Source organism: Pleurodeles waltl, chromosome 11, assembly GCF_031143425.1.
Source record: "Pleurodeles waltl isolate 20211129_DDA chromosome 11, aPleWal1.hap1.20221129, whole genome shotgun sequence".
NCBI lineage: Eukaryota > Metazoa > Chordata > Amphibia > Caudata > Salamandridae > Pleurodeles > Pleurodeles waltl.
In genome coordinates, this window is record NC_090450.1 from 92861923 (window position 1) to 92884514 (window position 22592).

The 22592-nt window shown below is 43.0% G+C and overlaps 1 protein-coding gene across 1 annotated transcript in view; it reads left to right on the forward strand.

Moving 5' to 3' along the window:
* The first annotated feature begins 9170 nt into the window (after positions 1-9170).
* The window catches only part of PHC3 (polyhomeotic homolog 3), a 374591-nt gene continuing 361169 nt past the window's right edge, over positions 9171-22592 (forward strand). Inside the window, exon 1 of the mRNA XM_069213181.1 lies at positions 9171-9384. The gene's annotated coding sequence lies outside the window, so the exon portion shown is untranslated. The remainder of the gene's footprint in view (positions 9385-22592) is intronic.

The following is a 22592-nucleotide window of genomic DNA, read 5'->3' on the forward strand; positions in this document are numbered from 1 at the left end:
GTTTTGTTCCATGAGTGGAATATCATTTTATCACCATCTTTGAGTTGTCCAATCCTTATCCTATTGTCTTATTTAGGTATTCTAGGTCAGTCCTGTAGGCACGTCAATGTGAATAGGGATGAGTCATGTGGATAAAACTTGAATCAGAAAGAATCGCACTGGACAAAATTAGTGAATTAGTCAGCCAGTCAGACCCAAATTCGCCCAGAATGGGGCTGCCAAATGCTTACCCACAGACTTCTGCTTCCCAATTCACTAATGTACTTATTAAACTGTAGGTTAAACTTCCTAGCAGCATGGAGCTCCACATGTAGTGCTACGAGTATGTGGCACTTGAGTGCAATGGCCTAGGTGTGCATGCAACTCATGGCCAGGGGTGTTCTTGCATCTCTGTGTTTGTTGTAAGTCATGGCTTACTGGTAGTAAATGATGTGGACAAAGGTCTGCATTTCCAAACATGACTAGCGATGGGATTGGTCAAGGGTTTGCTGTCTCCTATTTGGAGATCCTCCTTACCTGTGGTGTGTGTGCTGAGCCAAACACATGTCCAGCTTTCCTACGCTTCCTGGGTGTCCTTGTTGTTAGAAATTATTAGTTGTTAGTCCCCCCCCCCAAACTCAGGCATAGGTTTGTGAATAGTGTACCTAGGACTGATGATACAAGTTTGGTACACAGACATGTAAATCAGTGAATCACTTGTCTGAACCTAGTATACACACTCATGTTTAGCACATGATTACTATACTGGCAAGTCCATTTACAACTTGCAGATCATGTGGCCCTAGATTTCCATCCCGTACAATGACATTTATAGCTCTGGCAGTGTTGGAGGATATACAGCATGATTGTTAGCTGACAACTGGCAGAACATAGATGGCAAATTCATGGCTGGTGTTACCCATCTTGTAGGGTTTGGATGTGCTATGTGTGATAGGACCTTTGTAGGCTGGCTTGCCATGTACTTCCTCAGGGACAATCAATGATCTGTATAATGATATGAGATGTTACAAGTACAATAGATGTATTGTCTGATTTACTTCTTGTGCCATTTCACACAATGCAGGACCTAATGTTAGATTTTCTATTTGTCTTAACAGCTGCAAATATGACACCCATCCAGGTCAGGGAGTTTCAACGGTGGGCAATAAGGTACCAACACATACTTCAAGTCGAGTCTGGGTACCGAAAAATGGCCCGCAGATATCGCCATGAACGAGCCTCCGGAGCCTGGAGGGCATTTCCACAAGGCGGACCTTCTTTGCTTACCACAACCACCACCAGCACTACCACCACTACCACCCAGGTGGCACCACCACCAGCTGTGACCGTTGCAGGAACATCCACAGCAACTGCTCCAGGCCAAAGCACAGCACCACCTGCAGGGCAGCCCACAGCCATGGACACTACACGCCCCATACTTCCTCGGCTGGCACCCAGACCACCCCAGCTGCAGCCATTGACCCTGCTGCTTTTGGACGAATGCAGCGAAAATTGGACCGTGTCCTCAGGAAGATGAGCCGACTGCGGCAGGAGTTGCGACAGGTCAACCGGCTGGTGTGTTCGATCAAGAGGACCCTCTGGATGGCCTACCTGTAGATAATTAGACAGACATGATTCCCTTACCTCCCTCATCTTTCCTGGTTCTTATACTTTGTGGGTTTAGGGGGCTTAGTGTTAGGATAGTATAGGATGTTAGTTTAGTTAGTGTTAGTGGGTGGGGGGTTCTGAAAATTTCTACTGTTTATTTTTTTGTGTGTCGTGGCAATGTTGGGGTTCTTGTGTGTTTACAAAAAAAAAAAATGTATATTTGTTTAGTATAGGATAGTATGTGTTTAGGTTATTATCTGTTGTCCTCCATGTGTCTCGTCTCATAAGGGTGGTGGGGGGTTGATGTTTAGAACGTTTAGTTAAATGTGATAAGTAAGTTTAGCTTAGGTTAGTTAGGGACAGTTGTGGGTAATGAGTAGTTAGAGTAGATTAGGGTAGGTAAGGCTTTTCCCCCAGTTTTCACTTCTGTTTTTACTGTTAAATAAGTATGTAGGTGACCCTTTACAGTAGGTGTCACATGCTTGTAGATCAGGGCCTTGGCATAAGTGTACAGTGTTTCTTTTGTACTACATTTTGTGTCCTATGCTGCTAACAAATCACAACTGAGCTGTAACATTGGCAGCTACCCCAAAGTGTGTTTTTTCGGAATGTATGTTTTTAATGTCACACACTGTGCTTCCAGATTTGGGATTGGGGACACTGTGTTATGTCTGACTGCAGTCTCATTTCCAAGGAAACCCTTATAATGTGAGTGGTAGTAAGCTCCCTTGTAGTATAGTGTACATAACTCACATAGATCATTTGTTACACTGTTCAGCATGATTACTTATTTGGATGTAAACTCATACACCTCCATTCATGCAGTTTGGTGAGTGTTCAATGGGCATTGGGCAATGTTACATATGTTAGTTTTGCATTGAAGCAACATTTTGAAGGCACTATTTTATGGTTTAGATATCCCTTGAGGAAGTGTTATTCTATCCAACACAGCATTATGGTGTATAGTTTCTCTTTTCCTCAGAAATTACCCTCAGGAAAGGCAGAGTATGGTAGAATCCAGGCCACTGTGCATAGTTATCAGCCCACATTATTTCAGGACAGTTGTTTTGACAATCTATGATATTTGACAGGAGGCAAAATTCAGTGATCTACTGCAAGGTTGATGTGTCACATTACACAGAGACAAATTGGTTGTGTAGGTGCTATTTATTTAAAAGTGCTGTAGTGCTATATGTACAATTGTCCATGATTGTGAGTCCATTATAGAGACATCTTCCATTGTGATCCTACACAAGTGCAAAAGGACATGTCATTGGACATGCTGGGGTGAAGTGTCAGACAGTGCAGAGGGACAGGACTTGCCAATGATTTAGTGAGAGACAATCATTGGGCAGGCTGACAAGATAGACAGTGGTTTACAGAACAGTGCTTGAGGACAGTTGTTGTAAGACTGGCCTGTTACAAAGCGCAGAACCTTGGTAATAGGTGGCCATGTGGCAGGGGCTAGTGCTTCCGGGTACTTTTACGTGTGAAGGTGATCTGTTCCTGGTCTTCATCTTCTGATGTGTGTGTTGCCTCCTCTGCCCTTGGTGGCGGTGGTTGTGAAGGCCCAATGCTTGTTTTGGTTTTCATCCCACCCCTTTTCCCTACCACTGGCTGTCAGATTCTATTTCAGTACCAGAGGCTCAGATTTTGCTTCTCAATCTTTACTACTCCATAAACAGCAGCCAATAAGAAAACAGTAAAATCAGAAAACACACTATAAACCACGAGGCTTTGAACAACGCCTTTCACTTAACCCACAAATAGTAGTCTAGAACAGTCTACAAAATAGAGAGGCACCATCTGATTTCCTCTTTCTTTGCTGCTCTGCAGTCAAGATAAGTATGCCTTACTCCTGGATGTTTCAGGTCCATTAGCTAAGATTTTGAAACTGGCCCTCTAGCCTACTGAAACAGGGGCCCCCATTCACCGAGATGTACTTGCCAGATAGATCCAATATGCCATCTGTTTCTTGGGCAATGCAAACTGTGCCCTGGCTTCCGAACAACGAAAATATGTCTTATTACAAATTGACCTTCAACTTGTTGATCTAGCGTCTGCTGAGGCGGGGCCACTTGCTGCGACTGTCCCGGGCTACCAACAAAGTCCTTCAAGCGGAACCTACCCAAGTCGCAGAGGATATGCTCACGACCCAGCACAGGCAGGTTTCTACCCTTCCAGAGCAAGAGGTGCACATGGCCGCAACTTCTGTGGTTCCAGCAGAGGTTACAGAGCTATTGACAACTCCCCTGCAGGTAATGAACCCTTCTGTTCCTTCTCTTACTTTGGGGGGATGACTTAAACACTTTGTTCACAATTGGGTCAAGATTTCCTCAGATGTCTGGGTGTTAAACAATGTACAAGGTTATGCCATTGAGTTAACTGCAATCCCTTTTCAGCCAAATCCTTCTCCTCCTCTCCTTTTTTCCCAACAAGAGAAGTCTTTTATCAACTGCAAAATTCAAGAACTGTTAGCAAAACAGGCTATCGCCCTTACCTCCCATCATCCAAATGGCTTCTGCAGCAATGTATTTCTAGTGCAGAAGAAAGGAGGTGGTCAGAGGTTGGTCCATAGACTCAGGAATTTCAATCCTTTCATTGTTTACTGCCATTTCAAGATGGAGGGTATCCACCTTTTGAGAGCTCTTCTTCAGGAGAGAGATTGGATGGTCCGCCTCGATCTCAAGGACACTTATTTGGCGGTTCCCATTTCTCCCTCCCACAGAAGGTATCTGCAATTCTGCTGGAGAGACAAATGGTACGAGTATCTGACGCTCCCGCTTGGCCTATCATCATCCCCATGGGTATTCACCAAACTTCTAAAACCAGCGGTAGGACACCTTCGCAGGAGGAGAATTTGCATGATGATATACCTCGACAAGATGATTCTATTAGCACGAGACCGTTCTCTTCTGCTAATTCATCTGTCATGGACGGTCCCTTTGTTGCAAACTTTGAGTTTTGTGATCAATCTCAAAAAATCTTCCACGATTCCTTCCCAACAATTGGAGTTTTGGGGGTTTCAGGTGGACTCCGTCATGGCCCAGCTGCTTCTCCCACTGCAGAAAATGAAGTTGATCAAGAGAGAGTGGAGGGCAACACTGTAGAAACAGATGGTTTCTTTGAGGTCCCTGGCCTGGATTGTGGGGTTACTTGCTTCCTCAATACAGGCGGTCTTTCCAGGACCATTGCATTACAGAGCTTTACATAGATCAAAGATTCACTATCTGCAACAGGGTCTCTCTAATGATCACCTGATTCTCTTATCTGTTGAAGCCCAGGAGGAGCCCCATTGGTGGCTATCACACATTGAGGCCTAATATGGCAGAGCCATCTTTGGAGCCACTACGGAAGTGGTGATAGAATCCAATGCTAGGCGTTGCGGCTGGGGAGCGAGATGTGGAGAGTTTTCAACAGGAGGTCGGTGGTCTTCTGATGAATTACATCCCCACATAAACTGCCTGGAGCTCTTAGCGGGCTCCTTCGCCCGCATTTCCATACAAGGATAAGCTTTGTGTGGTCAAGTGTTTAAATGTGTATGAGGAATGTACGGCTAGTCATAGGAGTGATCCTTTAGGTCCTCTTCTGATTGCGATTCAGCAACCTCTTCGTCCGGTATCAGCTCCTACATTGGCCCGTTGGGTCCATTAGGTTATGTCGGCAACAGGCATTGATGTTCCTGTTTATGGTGCACATTCCACCAGGGGAGCGATAACTTCAAAAGCTTTTACTTTGGATTCTACGTTTGAAGATATTCTTTGTGCGGCCGATTGGTCGAATGATTCTATGTTCAAAATGTTTTTATTACAAACCAATTGTACATGTTTCTTCTATGGGTGATGATCATCTTTGAACCAGCATAATTGGAGCCTCTGGTCCTGACAGAGAATACAAACATTTTTAGCTTTGCGACAAGATTTTTAGACTCTATTAACGGACACGGAAGCGAGGATTATGCCACCCGTTGGGACAAGTGTTCTTGCAAATTACAATAGTGCTTGCATTGCATTTATTTGGTAACCTGTATTGTTTGCCCTCCCTTGATTTAGTCTGTTAGGGCTGAATTGGGACTCATATTTTCTTTTCTTTTCAGGAACGGATTCCAAACAGACATAAAGATTTGTGGATCTCCTGTTGTTCTGTTGATTATAGGAGTTTGTTAGGTTTGGTTGGATTTGAAGACATTCTAGGAGACCCCTTCTTCTTCAAGATCAGTGTTTGGACTGTTTTTGCAAAGTAAGAGGAAGTCAGATGGGGCCTCTATTTTGGAGACTGTTCTGGACTGCTATTGGTGGGTTAAGTGAGAGGCGTAGTTCAAAGTGTGGTTTACAGTATGTTTTCTGTTTTTACTGTTTTCTTATTGGCTGCTGTTTATGGAGTAGTAAAGATTGAGAAGCATAATCCTCGCCTGGGTGTCCTTAATAGAATCTAAAATTCTTGTTGCACAGCTAGAAAATGTATTCCTTCTGACAATGGTGTATTTTGCATACCATGGCTAACCCCCTTTACTTCATTTTGAAATTTTAAGTTGCCGGATTGTTTTCTTAGTGATCTGTTACACTTTGTAACAAGTGAAGACACTTTGTTACCCGTCTGTTCCTGTGGGTGTCCCTTGGAAGAAGCAACCCCCGCACATCTGCACCCACCAAGAAGAAGGTGTCTCAGCGAATGACAGCAGAGACAGCTAGTTGTGTATAGTCAAACAACTTTATTTAAAGAAATCCCAAGGGCTCCCAGCCGACGCACGCGACTATGCCAGCCTGGAGAGAGATACCCAGGCGGTTTGTTTATTATTGTTGAGTGCTCGCGATATTTCAAGCTTCCCGGGTTAAACAATGCTTGAGGGTCACTGGTGAGCCAGAACACGGGCTGTAAAGTGGCTTTTAATTCTTGTAGTCCGACTGGTGTTACCTCTAACTTGGCACCAGTGTTTGAAACACTTGTCGTGCCAAAGGAAACCGGAATATGTTACAGAAATGAAACGCAATCAAGAGTCGACCAGGTATTCCCTATGAAACAGGTCTGCTTTAAAGTTGAATAATTGCGTTCTCTGAACCGGCTGACTACCTCTGGCCCGGCAGATAAAGAAACGGGTAATTCCAGGGGTGGATTCTCCACTAAAGTTTTATATCATGGGTTATTCCATCGTTTTCTACACTCGTGTACTCGCTGTCCGGTCTTTAAAATCTGTACCGGTACCTCACTATATGAAGTACAGCGAAATAAACGGAACATTCTATATCTAGTTTTATGCGATATAGATTTCCAGGGGCTCGTTCGATATCTGCCTCATTGTTTTATATGCGCCTTCAAGCAAAATAAATATAAAGCCATAAATGAGGGCATTCTCAGTTCAAAGCATTAGAATGTAGATAGAGCTGTCCCTTCTGCACTTCTGGGAGGTAACGGTTTTATTCATAGCAGCACCGACTCAGTGGTTTGCTTTTTAGAAGTTAATAATACGAGAAGGATTGGGTTGGGCACAAGTGATATGTAATGCAGCGCCTAAATATAGATTGCTTTGTGCGCTATAATAGTGCGTGCGAGAGTATTTCTGTGCGAACGAGCAGTGTTTGACGTTAGAAATCAGCAGTGTGTGTTTACTACAACATCACAAGTTCGTCATGGCATGACGTTCGGCTGTTTTGATGCTCACTACAATGGAAACGAGCTCTTGTCGTTGTTACCAGGTTACATTTTGTGTTAAATTTTGTTACAATTGTGTTCAGGTAGATTTCCAGTCAGACAGTCTTTCTCTCTGGTCCTTTAAGTCAAATTTCACAATCGTAAAATATATCATTCTGCCTCTTGGTATACAGTCGTGCAGCCAGTGCAAAGAAGTTTTTTTCCCGCTGTAAAGCAACCCGGCTGAATTCTACTCTCCTTGGCTAAGACAACACATTCGGCAAACATTTTATGGTTTTAAAGTTTACACAGTTTAACATACTATCGTCCCCTGGTGCGCGAGCTCCTTGAATTTCTATGTCACCCCAAAAAAACGAACTACTTTTTTAGAACATAAAATGAGTATTCTTTACGTATATATAAAGTTAGAACGTCCAGTTAACCACTGACAATATGCGGTGCGATTTTAACAACACAACCACAAACTTTAATTGGAAAAAGAATGTAACGTTTAAGAGCAGATATTCCTATTTAAAAAGTTCACTTTTAGCACACAAGGACGCCAATATCTAATAGACATTTAATTTTGTTTTGAAGTTAATACCTAACGTAGAACAATCCAGGTAATTAGTTTTTATCCAGCATGCCTTCATCTTAAATGTTCACCTCACTGCTGAAACAGGAGATGTCGTTGGCTCATCAGCAGCGTCTTATACATGAGCTTACTTTTATAATTTAATGGTAAAGTCAATAGGACTTTAGCGATGCCGTGTAAAAACAATGAATGCCACAATGAAACATTCTCACATAGGAACTCTACCAGGCAAACTATGTCCGCTGCCCATTTAATCCAATTCTTTTTTTATCTTTTTTCAAAGTTACTGCATCTTTTTCTTCTCTAATTTTAATACATGTGAACGTACTGAAAAGGTTGCCGGAAATTATGTTGTTCTTTGAGTTTCAATGCGACGTTTTAATTCAATCGCCTGTCCCAAAAAGCAGCCAACCCCCAAAAGTATTTTTTTGAAAACACAATATAACGGACCGAGTTCATGTTATTAGTGTTCAGTCGATTTGAAAAAGTGCATAGAATGTTATACTTAATAATGTCCGTTTTGGTATTGATTATGTCTGTTCACCGTCATGATAATTAAAATATGAGTACAACTACTTTTGGCCAGCCTTATCCGAATGAACATGGCGCTCAGGTTCAAGAACAGAAAGATAGGAAAACACAGACATACCTCCAAACCAAAAATGTATCTAAACAGTGGCTTAGTGCATCACAACAGGACACACAATAATGTTTCGGTTATCTTGTGACATTTTGCGTGCGCATTGTTACAAAATAACAATACTGCACGAAACGCCGAATCCTGGCTTCCTCCCTTGAACAAATTTACTGATTGAAGGGATAAGCTTTTTCTCCATAGGCTTCCGTTTCTTCGTTTACAAATATTGTGAGAACTTAGAAGCCAGAGCACTTTCATCTACACGTGGCTTGCTATTTAGCAACTGCAGAAGCCGAAAGGACAGAAAGGCGCTTGACGCTAGAAACTTAGCGCCGCAAACACCACATTTTGTTCGTCTGAATCCATATATCCATCATTGTGAGAACTCTAATTGTACAGGCTAAAAATACGTGCTCGTGGAAAGAAATAGATAACTTTCTACAGAAACGTTCCACAACATCTGTGCAGTTTCCAACGACTAATGAAATGCACTTTGCGAATGACCCCACTTTGCGAGTAACTAGAATTAACGGGACTAGGATGCTTGGGAACCGCAGGCTCACTCCGTTGGGGGCTGCGGCACATTTTGGTTTTTGTAAAATAGATTTTTCAGTCGCAGACGCTGAGCGACCCTCACGCGCCTCCTGCCCCCGGGGGGATGGCTGGCGCTACCTGGGCTCGCGGCCGCAGACAGGCCCGGCTGCGCTGACCCTGGCCGGCAGGTAGCCTGTGCCGCGCATGCGCACGGCCTCCTTCTCGCGGGCAGAGAAGATGGCGGAAGTCGAGACGGGCTGACGGCTGCAGCCGCGAGACAGCGCCGGGTACCAGACGGCGGCGGGCGGAGGGGGTGTGTCCTGCCGGAGCGTCTGCGCCACGGCGCCGGGAAGCAGGAGAGGCGGCCGCGGGGAGAGGGCACGGCCGGCGGCATTAATGCCAGGTAAAGAACCGCCGCCGCCGGCCCAGCTGTGCGGGTGTCCGGGGTACCGGGGATGGCAGGGCCGAGGGGCGCCCCCTCTGCCCCGGGAGCCTCGCAGCCGCCCGGAACCCAGGGATGGAGCGCTGCCAGCGGCTGAAAGTTTACAGGCTGGGTCTGACAGCTCGGCAGTCAGCTGCGATCGACATTTTTGGAAGGATTGGGCTCATTTCCCAAAGACTGATTTCATGCATAATTTCAGTTGTTCGACGATATGACCAGCATTATTCTCAGATTGGCGAAAATGGTACTAAAATAATTAGGGAGTGCCCATCAGACTGCGAAAGACGCTCGCACGCTCTCTTATTAAAATTATGGATATGCGATAAATTCCGTATTGCATTGCATGGGGGGGACTGTGGATTTTGAATAGAAGTAGTAAAGAGGCGAATGAATGTCGGGTTTGCTTTACCCCGCTCTTGAAAATCTGGCGGACAAAGGAGATGTTTAAGGGTTGATCTGATAAAATACACACAAGTGCCCCCATTTTAAACCCTAAACTTGTGTGATATTCTCCTAAAATAGACACATTTTTGGGAATGGATTGTACTAAAAGAGGAGCAATTGGAAAAGTCGCGCTTAGGAAGATTGCAGGTCCACCTAATTTATTTGTCAATTGTAAATACTATTTCGCACGGTATTTGCCGTTGGTTGTAAGACTTTGTTAGTGGCATTCCTGCTGGGTGTTATTTATTGTAGACAGTGTTTTTGGTATTATAGAAACATAAGAACACATTTAGAATGACAGAGAAGCATACCCGATGTTCTCCATTCCTGTGGTTAAGCAAGGTCCACTCTTAGTGGGAGAGACTTAAGCCACCAAATGGAATTAACAAAGAGATAAAGAAGAAGGAAAACATGAAAAAGGGAGTGGGGAGGTAGGAAGAAGGACATGCTAAAGAAATAAAGCAATGAGACAGTATAACCACTTGGTACGACTAAAAAATGCAGTCGCATAGATTATGCATCACAGTTTGGGACATATTAGATGTTCACATTCACATACGTAGCAGCGTTTTGTAATTTCCAGGGTATTTTGTTATTTAAGTCCGTGTAAGCACCTAGAGTTCTTCCTTCAGTTGCTGATTTCAAGTATATTGCACTGTTTCTACACTACCCTCTTTCTTTGGGCTCTCTTAGATAAGTATTTTTGAACAGTTGCCCATGCGAGGTGTCATGCTTCCATGTTCTGGAAGCTCTCATTGCACTGTATTTCCTCACAGTGCCATGCAAAACCAATTAGTGTCAATCACTTAGGAAAAGGTAACATTTTTGAGTTTTACCTACCCTTTTTGTAATTGTTGTGAGCTTCACTCTCCATAGGGTATCAAGCATGTTTTGTTATGTTTTGACAAACATTGTGACAAGCCCTAGTGTGACTTATTGGTGAGTGGTGTTTAGAGTCATTTTACACATTTCTTTGAATAGTTGGCCATACATTTCCCACATCTTTGGAGTAGTTTGCAGCGATATGTCCTATTGAGGAGCATGCCCACCTCTCCTTTACAGTATCAACACAAATGATTGTCAAGGCTTTTGGTTGAGGCTATTCTCACCAGAATGCTATACATCAGTTGAGCTTTTGTAACAGACTTGGAGGCAATCAGGCAGATGACAACTAATTGTTTGGCATCAGCTTCTTCTTATGTTTCACTTTTTTAGGTTACTTTCCAATATCCATTTAAAACCACTCTGAAACTGTTGTGCAGTTGAATTTGAATGCACAATATGCAGTGGAGGCATGCTGTGTCCATATGCATGTCTTAATAACAGCTACTCAATTAAGGTTGTTGTTTCTTTGGGAACCTTCAGCTTAGTGCATTTTGACTGAATATGCTGTATTTATGTTAAGATTTAGTGTGGCTTTTAGCATATAGCCTCACTTGGGTTTTTATAATTTCCTTGAATCTTGTATATTTTTGATCCCTGCTGTTCTTATCACACCATGGTTTGCCCCTTAAAACTGATGATAGTTTTGTTTTGCTACTTATGTAATCAAGTTTAATCTGTAAGTACCATTCTTTTTAGGTAATTACACCTGTTTTTTTTTATATAATTTCAGAGTGCATGTAGGTGGGAGATGACCAAAGATTTGCCACCTCTTCCACCAACCACGTTGGTTTATTACTCCAAAAACTTGACATAAGTTTTGCACTGAGTGGCAAGGTTGCTTTATGGTATATGATGCTACCTTTGCTGTTGGCTTCAGAAGCTATTTAAGACCATTCTTGGTTTGTTTTGCTGCATTAGCACCTATTTAGGATTGTTGGGATGGACAAGTCCTCTGTATAGTAAAGATGTGCACCACACTCTAAGTGCCCAACTGTACTGTTGTCTGACTCACTAATGCTGATATTTGTGTCATATTAGACAAAACATGTCCTGGTTCACCATGACCTAGGCCAGTCTCACAGATTGAAGCACTTTGGACTGGCAGGGGTGCCAACAGCACTATCCTCATTGTAGTGGAAGGCTAGCGCCTTCAATAGGAGCTAAGCAGCACAAGAGTGGTGGTTGCAGCATACCGTTTTGTAATCAGTAGTAGTGAACAGGACCATTTTACCATGTCACTAGATTGAGGTCTTCACTCACTCACCTTTTAAAAGTTCTGCTGCTGTGTGCTTAATTTTCCCCTGCCCTATATCAGGTAGTTGCAGAGTGCTGCATGAGCAGCTACTCTGTGTTGTTGTGGGTGTCTGGGAGGGGTACGGTACAGGGGTAGAGCAATAGTGTATAGTGTGTGTGGGATAAGTGCATGTGCTGAGTGTATGTTTGCCTGTGATTAATACATGACAGATGAAGTTGTGCGCAAGGAAAGCATGTGCTGTGGCTGTTTGTGTGCTTGTGTGAAGTACAATAGATGAAGAGTGAATTGTTGTGCAGTGAGAACATGGTGAGTGTGTGTTTGTTGGCAGGGTGTGTTTATAAATAACACTCCCTGGTTAAATGAAGAAAAGCTTCAGTGCTGAACAATGCATGCAAACTGAGTGTGTGTACGGAATGCATGTGTACATGTAAAGGTACAATGCATAAAGTTATTAGTGCGGAACAGTAAGTGTGGTGGGAATGTACACTTAGTCAATGTGCCTGCAATGTTACATCATATGGAGAACACTGGGTTCCATTTTGGAAGCCCAGGCCTGCCTTGTAAAGACGTGAAAAGGAGAGGAATCCTCCCAGGCGATTTGTGTATTGCTGCCTTCCTGTTAGCTGGGAAGGTGGCACACTAGAGGGAAAAGGAATTGACTCGCTTTACACTTCAAAAGACTTCACTTTGATGCAGTGGTAGATCAAAAGGAATGTGCCTGGACAACCCAGGAAGGGAGATGGGGCTGATGAAGTAATCATAAAGAATTGTGCTGGGGGTCTGAGATTAACCGTTTCATACGCATATCTCTCTCACAAGGACTGTGTTGTGGGACAATCCGCTTCGGAGTCTTGCCTGCTGAGACATCCGTCTTTCTTGAGGAAGATAAGAAATACATGTTGTCCACTTTGAAAGAAGCAGGATCACAACATAAAACCTCAAAGACTCAGACCCTAAATCACATTTGGTATCTAGAGAAAGACTAAAAGAAGGGGAGTTTGAGTCCTCAAAAGGTTGTCATCTGCCAAGCAGCCAGACTGGTTGTGTGAGTAGGGGAAGCTCTGCAAGATGTCTGCCTTTGACCTTCACTGGGAGCCAAAGCCTGCTAGTCATCCTGCTGGGTGAGGGGACATCAGCTAGGACACCAAGATCACCTAGCCTGGAGCACCACCGCCTACGTGTTTGCCAAGACCAGTGTGCCCTGTGAGGTAGAGGAAAGTGTTGGTGTGGGCGAGGTCCAGTGGGGAACTTTGCACAAGGATTCCCTGAGAGTGGTGTGACACCATGCACTCATCGTGCTGTTGCCTGTGGGCAGTATCAAATCTGTGACCCCCACATGCCAGGAGAGGGCCGTCTTGTTCTGAGATGTATGTGAGGCGCTGGATGGGAAGCACCAGTCTGCACTGCTGTGGTGACTGTGTATGAGGGGGTCACCATTAAATTGATTTTGGGCCATGAGTGCAGGACTTGTGACTGCCGCAGTTGGCAACCTCGCATGCCAGAAGAGGCCGCTGTAGTGAGGGTGATCGCATCAGGAGAATATGGGTGTGACAAAATTACCTTGTAAATAAAACCAGACGAGATCCAAATAAGTGTAAAAATCCTTTTCCAAATTTCCAGGATATTTCATTTAAAAACGTTTTGGCATTAGATATTATTGCAGCTGTGGTTTCTACATCTGTTATGCTTTCTCAAGCTGGTGACCAAAAAGACAGGAATTGTTGCTTGCCATCCTTTCAGGTTTCAAACAATTTTATTGAATAATAAAAAAATACCACTGATCACAGTTTGAATAAAATCCCAGGAGGAATAATAAAATACAACTCTCAATGTAAAACTCTGGCAAACTGTGATACATCCACTACTAATGTGGACTTGGGAAAGTGTAGCTATGGAAAGGCACTACATTTGTGGACCACAATCATGTAACTTACAACATTGCTAATTCAGATATTCATTGACTGAAGATCATTATGCTTGTCTACTCAGCAGTCCCTGGAAGTCGCAGCCAGTGTGACTTCACTCTCAATATCAGTCCTCTGCTTCAGCCTCAATTTGAACCACACCCATGCTGGATTCCTCTATTTGCAGAAAAACATGCATCTTACATCCTTGGGTCACATTCAGTTTTGTTAAGTACCTGAGGGATACTTTTATCTCTATAATCAACACATCCTCCTTTACCTGTTGTAACTGTTGTTTCTGCAACTGAATTGCCCTGCTACAATTAGGAAATAGTAGCATTCCTCTCCCATTAAGTGTACTGTAATGTCGAAAATATCAAGCATGGAGAACCATCTCTCAATTGCATCACTCAACTCTTTGAACACAGTGCCAGATTAATCATCCTTGGATTATTTTCCCTGTAGTAGGTAGCACAGGCTGTTTTAATACACTACTTGTTTGGGAGTGGGGGGACTCAGAGGATTTTGTTATGGCAGGGAATCCTCCTTCATGCCACTAGCACTTCAGGAAGAGTGGGTACTCGTAGTGATCATTTGTTGCTCAAAACATGTCGCATGTGATATTTTACCAGATAAGCTACTGATTGATTGTATTTTTACCTTTAATCAATTTTCTGGGTACAGAAATGCAGCTTTGTGAAATTGCAATGTTTGTAAAGGTAGTGCAAGTCTTTTTGTAATGTATGTTGCTGTGTGGTTTGGTTATGGGGTTGATCTGATTTACAGTGGTGTCAGATGGTTTCTTTTGATTTCTAGGGAGAAGACTTTTCTCATATGCCTTATCTAAGGACATCAGACGAATGTACGTTTCATCCCTTTTGGATTTTGCATGCCCCATCTGCCAGAGATACGACTTAGTTTAGAATTGGGTGGCCCCTAAAAATTCATCAGTTACAGGGAGCAACTCAAAATACGAAGTGAAATCCACCAGCTAAATTTCCTCCACAATACTATCTTTCCAGTGGAAGAAATTTACCTGCTGGATTATGCTTTTTGTTTAGAGTTTTTTTCCAGCGTTTGTAGCACTTTTAGTAGCACCAAACTTTATATTGCGCTGAGCATCTGTACCATATATTTTATCTCCCTATGTGAAATTGTGGTAAGGCATGTTGTTTTCTAATGGATCATACTGAAAGATTGAAATAACCCAGTTTAAATGCCTGTTGTGCATATCTGGCCAAATTATTTGATGGTTCTCAGCAGGTGCTTTGATGTTTATTAGTAGCACATCCTTTAAGTGTACTGTTATATGAGTGGTTACCCCAGTTGTCTTCCTGTGAGACTTACTACCCACTTTTCTTAGATTTAGGGCCTGATTGTGACCTTGACGGAGGGGATACTCATCACAAACATGACAGATAGCCCGTCCGCCATATTACAAGTTCCATTACATCCTGTGCAACTTTTAAAACGGCGGGCGGGATATCCGTCACAATTGTGACGGTGTATCCCATCCGCCAGGGTCGTACTCTGTCCCTTAGTTTTGATAATCCAGCCCACCTAGGCCTTTTGATGTCTTTAGCTAGTATGAATGACTTCTGGATTTGTAAAATCCCACCATATTTTTTTTTGAAGTAGACTGTTATTCTGCGATCCTTCTGCTCATTTTACATCTGTTTATAGCATTCAAATATTGAAATTATAAGCTCTCATGAATACCATGTTCAGTGCTTTTGTTTGCTGGTTGTACGTGCCCACTGCTTCAATATAGGGTTACACACAACGTATATTATTATGTGTCCATTGTTTTGGACTTCTGTAACAATACTACAGCGTGCCTGTCCTATTCTTCATTTGCAGCTGTTTCGATGGGCATCTGTAAACAAGAACACCAACAATACATTCCTACCCAATTATCTAACCAACTTTAATAGATGTGAGCTCCTCTGTGTCTTAAGACATGATCTCATGTTGCCCCTCATCTGCCATTTATGTAATTCACTGCACCTGCTCTCCCACCACTGTTAATGTACATACCTTACATTTCCTTCTACTGTTTCTTATATCTAATTCCTGAGTAGCCTTTTACATGTTCATTATCACTTTCATACCCAACTGGACTTTAAGTTTTTTGTTGTTGCTGTTTTTACAGTACAGTTGGAAACATGGAGGATATCATTCTATTGCTGAACCAGTGGTCTTTTCCTAATTCCTCTTATTTCTTCCCTTTGCTGTTCCTGGCTTTTGGCCGTGGCCCATCTAATAACGTCCATTTGCCATCCAGAGAGAGGGGAGGAAGGCATGTGACTTTCAGGATATTGCTAGCCAGCATCAGAGCAAGACCTATACATTTGGTGCCAGCTTTTCCTTTCTTTGGACGGTGGGATAATCTCAGGATACAGCTACCAGTCCTTTCCAAATCTTTATAGCCAGTTACCTTTGTCGGGGCGTCTACAACTTAGCACCTAATTAGTGGCCATTCCCATACTAAATGCATGAAGCCCATCATAATCTGCATCCGGTGCAGCTTCTGATTGGTATATTTTAGCTGTTTCCTTGGGGGTCAAATTAGTTTGTGTAGGAAGCTAAATTGGATTTATTTCAGTCTTACATTTCACACTCACATGAGGCGGGTAAGCCATTACGAAGCATCCCTCTGTGTCATTTAATTCCCTCCCTACCTCCAATTCCCACTTATCTCTCAAATTGGTCATTGCCATTCCTGTGTTGCTAATAAAACCATGCTACCAGTAGGCTGCCCTCCCCACACTAGGCAGTATATCTATAACTGTGCGTCCGGGCTTCCCTCTCTGTTACACCCTATATTCTTCTCATTGCACACATTATCGCACCATATATCAAAAATTGAACCCAATGCAGTCCAGACTCCACCACCAAGCAATGCTTATTTTGAGCCATGGGTTGAAGGTGGCATTAACCAGCAGTCATTTTTGAACACCAGGATTTATTTTTCCTCATCAGTCATTGACCCAGAACAGGAGGTAGACAGGTTGAAAAGGTGGAAAGAAGAAGAAGGAGAAAAATAGGACATCAGTGACAGAGGGAGAAAACAGGGCTAAAAAAGAACCTGCAGCAATGAGTTGAAGGGGCGGGAAGCGAAGGATGGTGGTTAAAAGTCTACAATGTGAAATCCAGACTAAGCAGCTTTGGTATTCAGCAAAACTGACCTTCATTTGCACTGGAGTCAAGCTCCTGAGAGAAACTTATGTCCCTAGTACTTATTCTTTTACATATTACACATTGTGACCAAGTCTACAAATGTGACATGTGTTCTATCTCTGAACAAATTCCCCACTCTGGTGATAGCTAAGAATGCCCACCTATTTAACTCTATATTGCTGTAAAATCCCTGATGTTTAAGTGGACCTACTAACAAATTATCTAGAGCATATGGGAGTATATACGTAATCCCCTTTGAAGGCAGCCTTGAGTGTCCAATACCAGTTGGAGCAGGGTTCACAAGGCCCATGTTGTGAGAAGAAGCAGGTAGTATATCTTCCTGTCCTGTATCTCATTTTCTAACAGTCCTGTCTCTTCCATATTTCTACTGCTCGTTCATCTGTCCACCCATTGGATTTGCACAACAAGATAATATAATTCAAAATCCAGTGGGCCTAACCATGCTGTGAAAGAAGAAGTGTAACTTTCTTTATCGTTACTGTCGCGTAGGTTCTCATTATCCTAATGAGACTACTGGATTCGGGCGGCAGAATCGCCTGTACGGCCGGGGACTGAGTCTGATCCTGCACCATGTGACACCTGTCGGCCTAATCTGGGTTTTGTTCTGGCTAACCAGCAGTGCCTAATCTCCACCCAAGAGCAGGGATGATTGGGGCAACCGGGCGCATGACATAAATTACTCCTCAGGGGAATCGTGGTCACTCAGCTCTCATCCGTTTCTCTCAGTCACATTAGACTCACATATGCAAGGACAATCAGAGGCAGAGTATAGTTCAATAAGGTTTTATTGAACTAACTGCATTTGAGATAATCAAGCATGTATTGCAATAACTAGGACGATGAAGCACAGTAGAATTGAAATTGTGACAAGGAGAGTAAAACACAAGAATGACACTACCATGTTGTCACTACGGTTTTTAAGGATAATTCCTACTTAAGCTATGCTGGAGCACAGCATGTAAAGCTCTAAATCTGCCCTTCAGGTTCCCTCTGGGAAGACATCATACCTGAGCAAGAGGCCTGTAGTCTACATAGGCAGCTGCAGCAAATCAATCAGCATACAGTTGTGGTCATCTTGCTGGAATCTCCCTCTAACATACATGGGTTAAAGTAGTGTTTTTATAATAAAACAGCTAATGTTCCAAGAAAGGATCCCCACATAAGAGTGTGCATGTTTCTGTGAACATTGGAGACACCATACCACTTTGGCCGGCAACCTGTCTTACTGCAGCCTTGAGAAAAGGACAGAGTTAAAGAAATGTCTTGTTTAAGAATGTAGTGCCGACCTAGGCGAAGAACAGCTCGATAGAGAAATGGCTACTGTTAAAATAATATAACAAAGCTAAAATAAAACTGATCTAGGTTAAAGTGCACAGCAGCAGGCCTACCTCGCTAAAATAACATGTATAAAACTATAGCTAAAATGGCTACAAAACACCCTCCCCTTGCCGGTTCAAAGGTGGTTCAGAGCCTAATTATATATGTGAAAACTACTAAAAATCATCCTAAGGCATATATATGGCAATGTCAATAATGACAATTCAAGACACTCAAGCATGTATTAAAAGGACAATTTAAGATGTCAATTGTGGTGTCAGAAAAAAGCAGAATTTCAAAAGTCAGTCATTTTTAAAGTCGCCAATGGAATCCAGGATTATTATAGACAGGAAATCTTCCACATCGGCAGGTGGTAAAGTACGAAGGTCATCGCCAATGAAAACCAAGGTGCATTTGTGTTCCAAAGCCTGAGCTCCAGCTGAGGCAGCAGCATCCTCTGGTGTGCCCAGCAGTAAGTATAGAGCTGCATAATCCACAAGGGGCAACTCACCAAGAGCTTCCTGTAGCAAACGCACCCTCAACGCGCATGTCTGGTAATGAGCCCTCAGCGAGAACATCAACAGATCAGCGTCCAATGAAAGCAAGTGCTGCGTGCAAAGACAAACTTTCAGTGCACATTCAAAAGGGCACCAGAGGCACCGAAACACAGGCTGCACACAATGCAAAACCGGTCTGAATGACACAGACCAGTCTCACTCCAATTGCTCCAGGAGTGATGCTCCAAAGCACTGCATCATGCCTTCACGACACAGCTGCTCTTGTGAAAGCGCTTTTAGTCCTCCTTGTTGCAACGGGACCGCCATTGCGCCTGAAAAGTTTTGGAAATCCTCCGAAAATACTGGAGAATATTGAGTGGATGGCTGAACGTATTAAGCCAAATATAGAGGAGAAGGTGTCAACGAAACCAGAACCAACAACCTTAAAGAAATTTGCTATTGCAGTAGTACTGGACGCAGTAAATATCGGTCCCACAAGCTCACCAAAGTGTCTTGGAAACTCAGTACTTAAAAGGGACTGTATGTCTGCAGATGACCTTGCAACCTGAAGTGCGTAGGTCTCACGTGCAGATGTAAGTGCCACATGTTTTTGAAACAATAAAACCTTGAGTCTGCTCAACTTGTCAAAATTCACATTTGAAGTAGCAACATGGGGCCAAATCTCAGCTACTTCTCTCTGTCGCGTAGGAGGAAAAAGTAAATTCCCACCACATGAAACCATTTTGAAGACCGAAATGACATAAACTATCCCGGCTCACATCCCACAACAGCTTTCACTATTAAGGAGCATATAGCTGCCATTTTTAGAGCACCTGGAATGCAGGTCTAATCAAGGGGACTGGGACTCCCTTCAGATAACAAGCCAAGCTCGCTGCCGCAGCGTTGCACACACCATGCAAGGACAGCTGTTTACAAACCATTGAATGGCTGACAGAAGTCTTGCATTCACTACCGCTAAGAAAGACCTCTTTGATGGTACTGAGAGATTTGTACGAGAAGGGTAGCTCCCACACCTCATGAATGTAACAATCTCCTAGCCTTATATCTGCCCACTGGAATGTGTTTTAAGCAGGATGTGAATTGAAGTGTTGAAATAGGCAGATTGATGACTCTGTGAATTAACCACTCAGCAGATGGTATTTCAGCCACAGTAAAAGGCAACTTTTCTAATTTCTCAATATTTAACATGTCGCTTCTTTTTTAGCCGTTAGTTGTTGTTGTTGCGTTAAATTAAATGTGGAAAATATGTCCCTTGCGCTAATGTGTTGCCAGGAAACGCGACCTGCCTTCAGTGTTTGTAGTGCCCAACGTAAGTGCATAATGGATCTTAGTTGACTCTGCCCAGGGTGTAAAGAGGACGTCACCCTGTACTAAGTCTATTGCAGAAGAAACAATGTTGGTTAAGGTGTATATTCGGTCGGACAGGGTATTAATCCCTTTATCTACAACAGCTAATGCCTTCTGTGAATTTTCCTGATCTATAACAATGTTCTGCTGTTGAGTACAAATGTGATTTGTATGCAATCAGCACTGTCTCCCCCTCACTGAATGTTACATACGTGAAACCAATGGCACCAGCAATTACTCTGATGACCAGATGTTTTTTATTGTCCCTTGTGTGTAGGTGTTGTGCTATAAGCATGTCCTGTTGCAATGCTCTGAGAATGCGTGTGTGTTTGACTGTCCAGAATTTACTGGACAAGTCAGGACGTATCAAGTCATATAAGGGTTTTACGCGTGATGTGTAATCTGAAATATAAATTCTGCCAAAATTTAGAAACCCTAATAGGTATTGGAGTTTTTTTAATGGTATTTGGAGGTTGTAACTGTGCACATTTTTCTAAGAATTGTGGCGCTAGGCTCTTTCCTTCACTTGATAATTCGGATCCTAGAAACAGGATGTTAAGGAAGGCTATTTTTGTTTTCTTCCAGTTAAATTCGGCAAATCCTTCAACAATGCGGGCTACCCGTCTTAGATGTTGCAGTAATTCATCATCTGTAAGGTAGATATCATCTACATAGGACAATGCTTTAGGGTTAATCTCATGCAAAATTGAAGTCGCACAAGCCGCAAACAGCCCTGGACTAATCTTGTACCCCTGTGGAAAACAACAGAATTCTTCTGGGAGCCTAGTGTGCTGAAACTTGTTAGGTCTCTACTCTCTGGCGCTATATTTTGGCAGAAGAAACCATTGGAAATATCCAATGTTGTTTTGTATTTTTTGCGCAATATGTTGTTCATAAGTGCCATACTATGAGAGTTTTGTGTAGCTATGTGCATGTATGACTATTTAAGTGTCTGTAGTCTAAGACTATTCTGTGTGAATGGGCCGGTTTAGCTACAGGGAATAAGGGATTATTCATTGGTGAGACACAGGGTTCTATTACTCCCTGGTACTCTAGTTGTGTGAGGATTTCCCTCACATGTGCTTTAGCATCATGTATTATTGGGTACTGGGGTTGAGGTTGGGGTTGATTTTTAATTGGAATTACATGATAGGGGGAATCTTTATCCCACCCTACATGGTTGTGATATAACGTGGGAGCCTGTGCCAATGCCCAATCAGTGGTGTAGGATTCTGCGAGCTCATCGGGAACAAGAGTTTGAGAAAAAAGGTTTGATGACCTCTTCCCCATATGGGCAAGTGTGGACAAATTCAGGTGGCCAATCCTTTTCGGCCAGTAGAATATCATAAATGTTTACGACATGGTCCCAAAAGATGGCATAAATTGTGTGTTCAGTGTCACCTTCTAACTTTATTGTTACTTTGTACACCTTGTCAGGTATGGAGACACGCATGTCCGCAGTTTTAACTTGAAAGAAGTCATCAGTTGCTTTCAACTCCAGATGCTCTTGAAGATTCAGACGAACAATTGTGACCTCCGCTGCGCTGTCCAGCAGAGCTAGTGCTAATGTCCTTGTTCTTCAATAGAGTCCTCTTCTTGAGTGGGATTATGAATCGCAACTGCTGCCACTTTTTTCTTTTTAAATTGGGGTTTGTGTTGGGGAAGTTTCTCTTCTTTTTTTAACAGAAACTTCTGTAGAGCGTTGTGATTCCTGTTTTGGTTTCACATTCTCAGATCTTCACTCTAACCACCCACCTCGCTCACTGCGTTTTTACGGTGAGTCCTGAAAGGAATGAGATTGGCGTGTATCAGTGTATTGATATCTGTCAGGCGTTTTTATATTATCTCTATTTCTGGGATTATATCTGTTCTGAGGTATCTTCGAGTGCGGATATTCTCCCCTTTCTTTTTTAGGTGTTTGTTGTTTTTTTTTATCCCAGTGTTTTTTTAGAACCCTCAGGTGCTTGCTTGGTAGAATCTTTATTAGATTTACCCTAAAACTGGTTTCATGGGTCTGGCCCCCAGACTATCTCGACCAGTGGTAAAGTAGGTCTCCATGATAATCTTTGGCAGCTCACATTCTTGATCCTGTGGAGAAACGTCCCGGAGCCGCAAACGCACTGCTTGTGCAACAGCTTCCCCTTTTAGGTTACTTAATATCATTGAAGATACAATGGCAAAATTGCCCATAAGTTGCATCCCCAAATCCAGGGCCAGGGCAGCCCCGTATTCATCTTGAATTTGTTTTAACACTTCTGGTAGATTGGCAAGTGTCGGTGTACCGTGTGCGGTAGTATA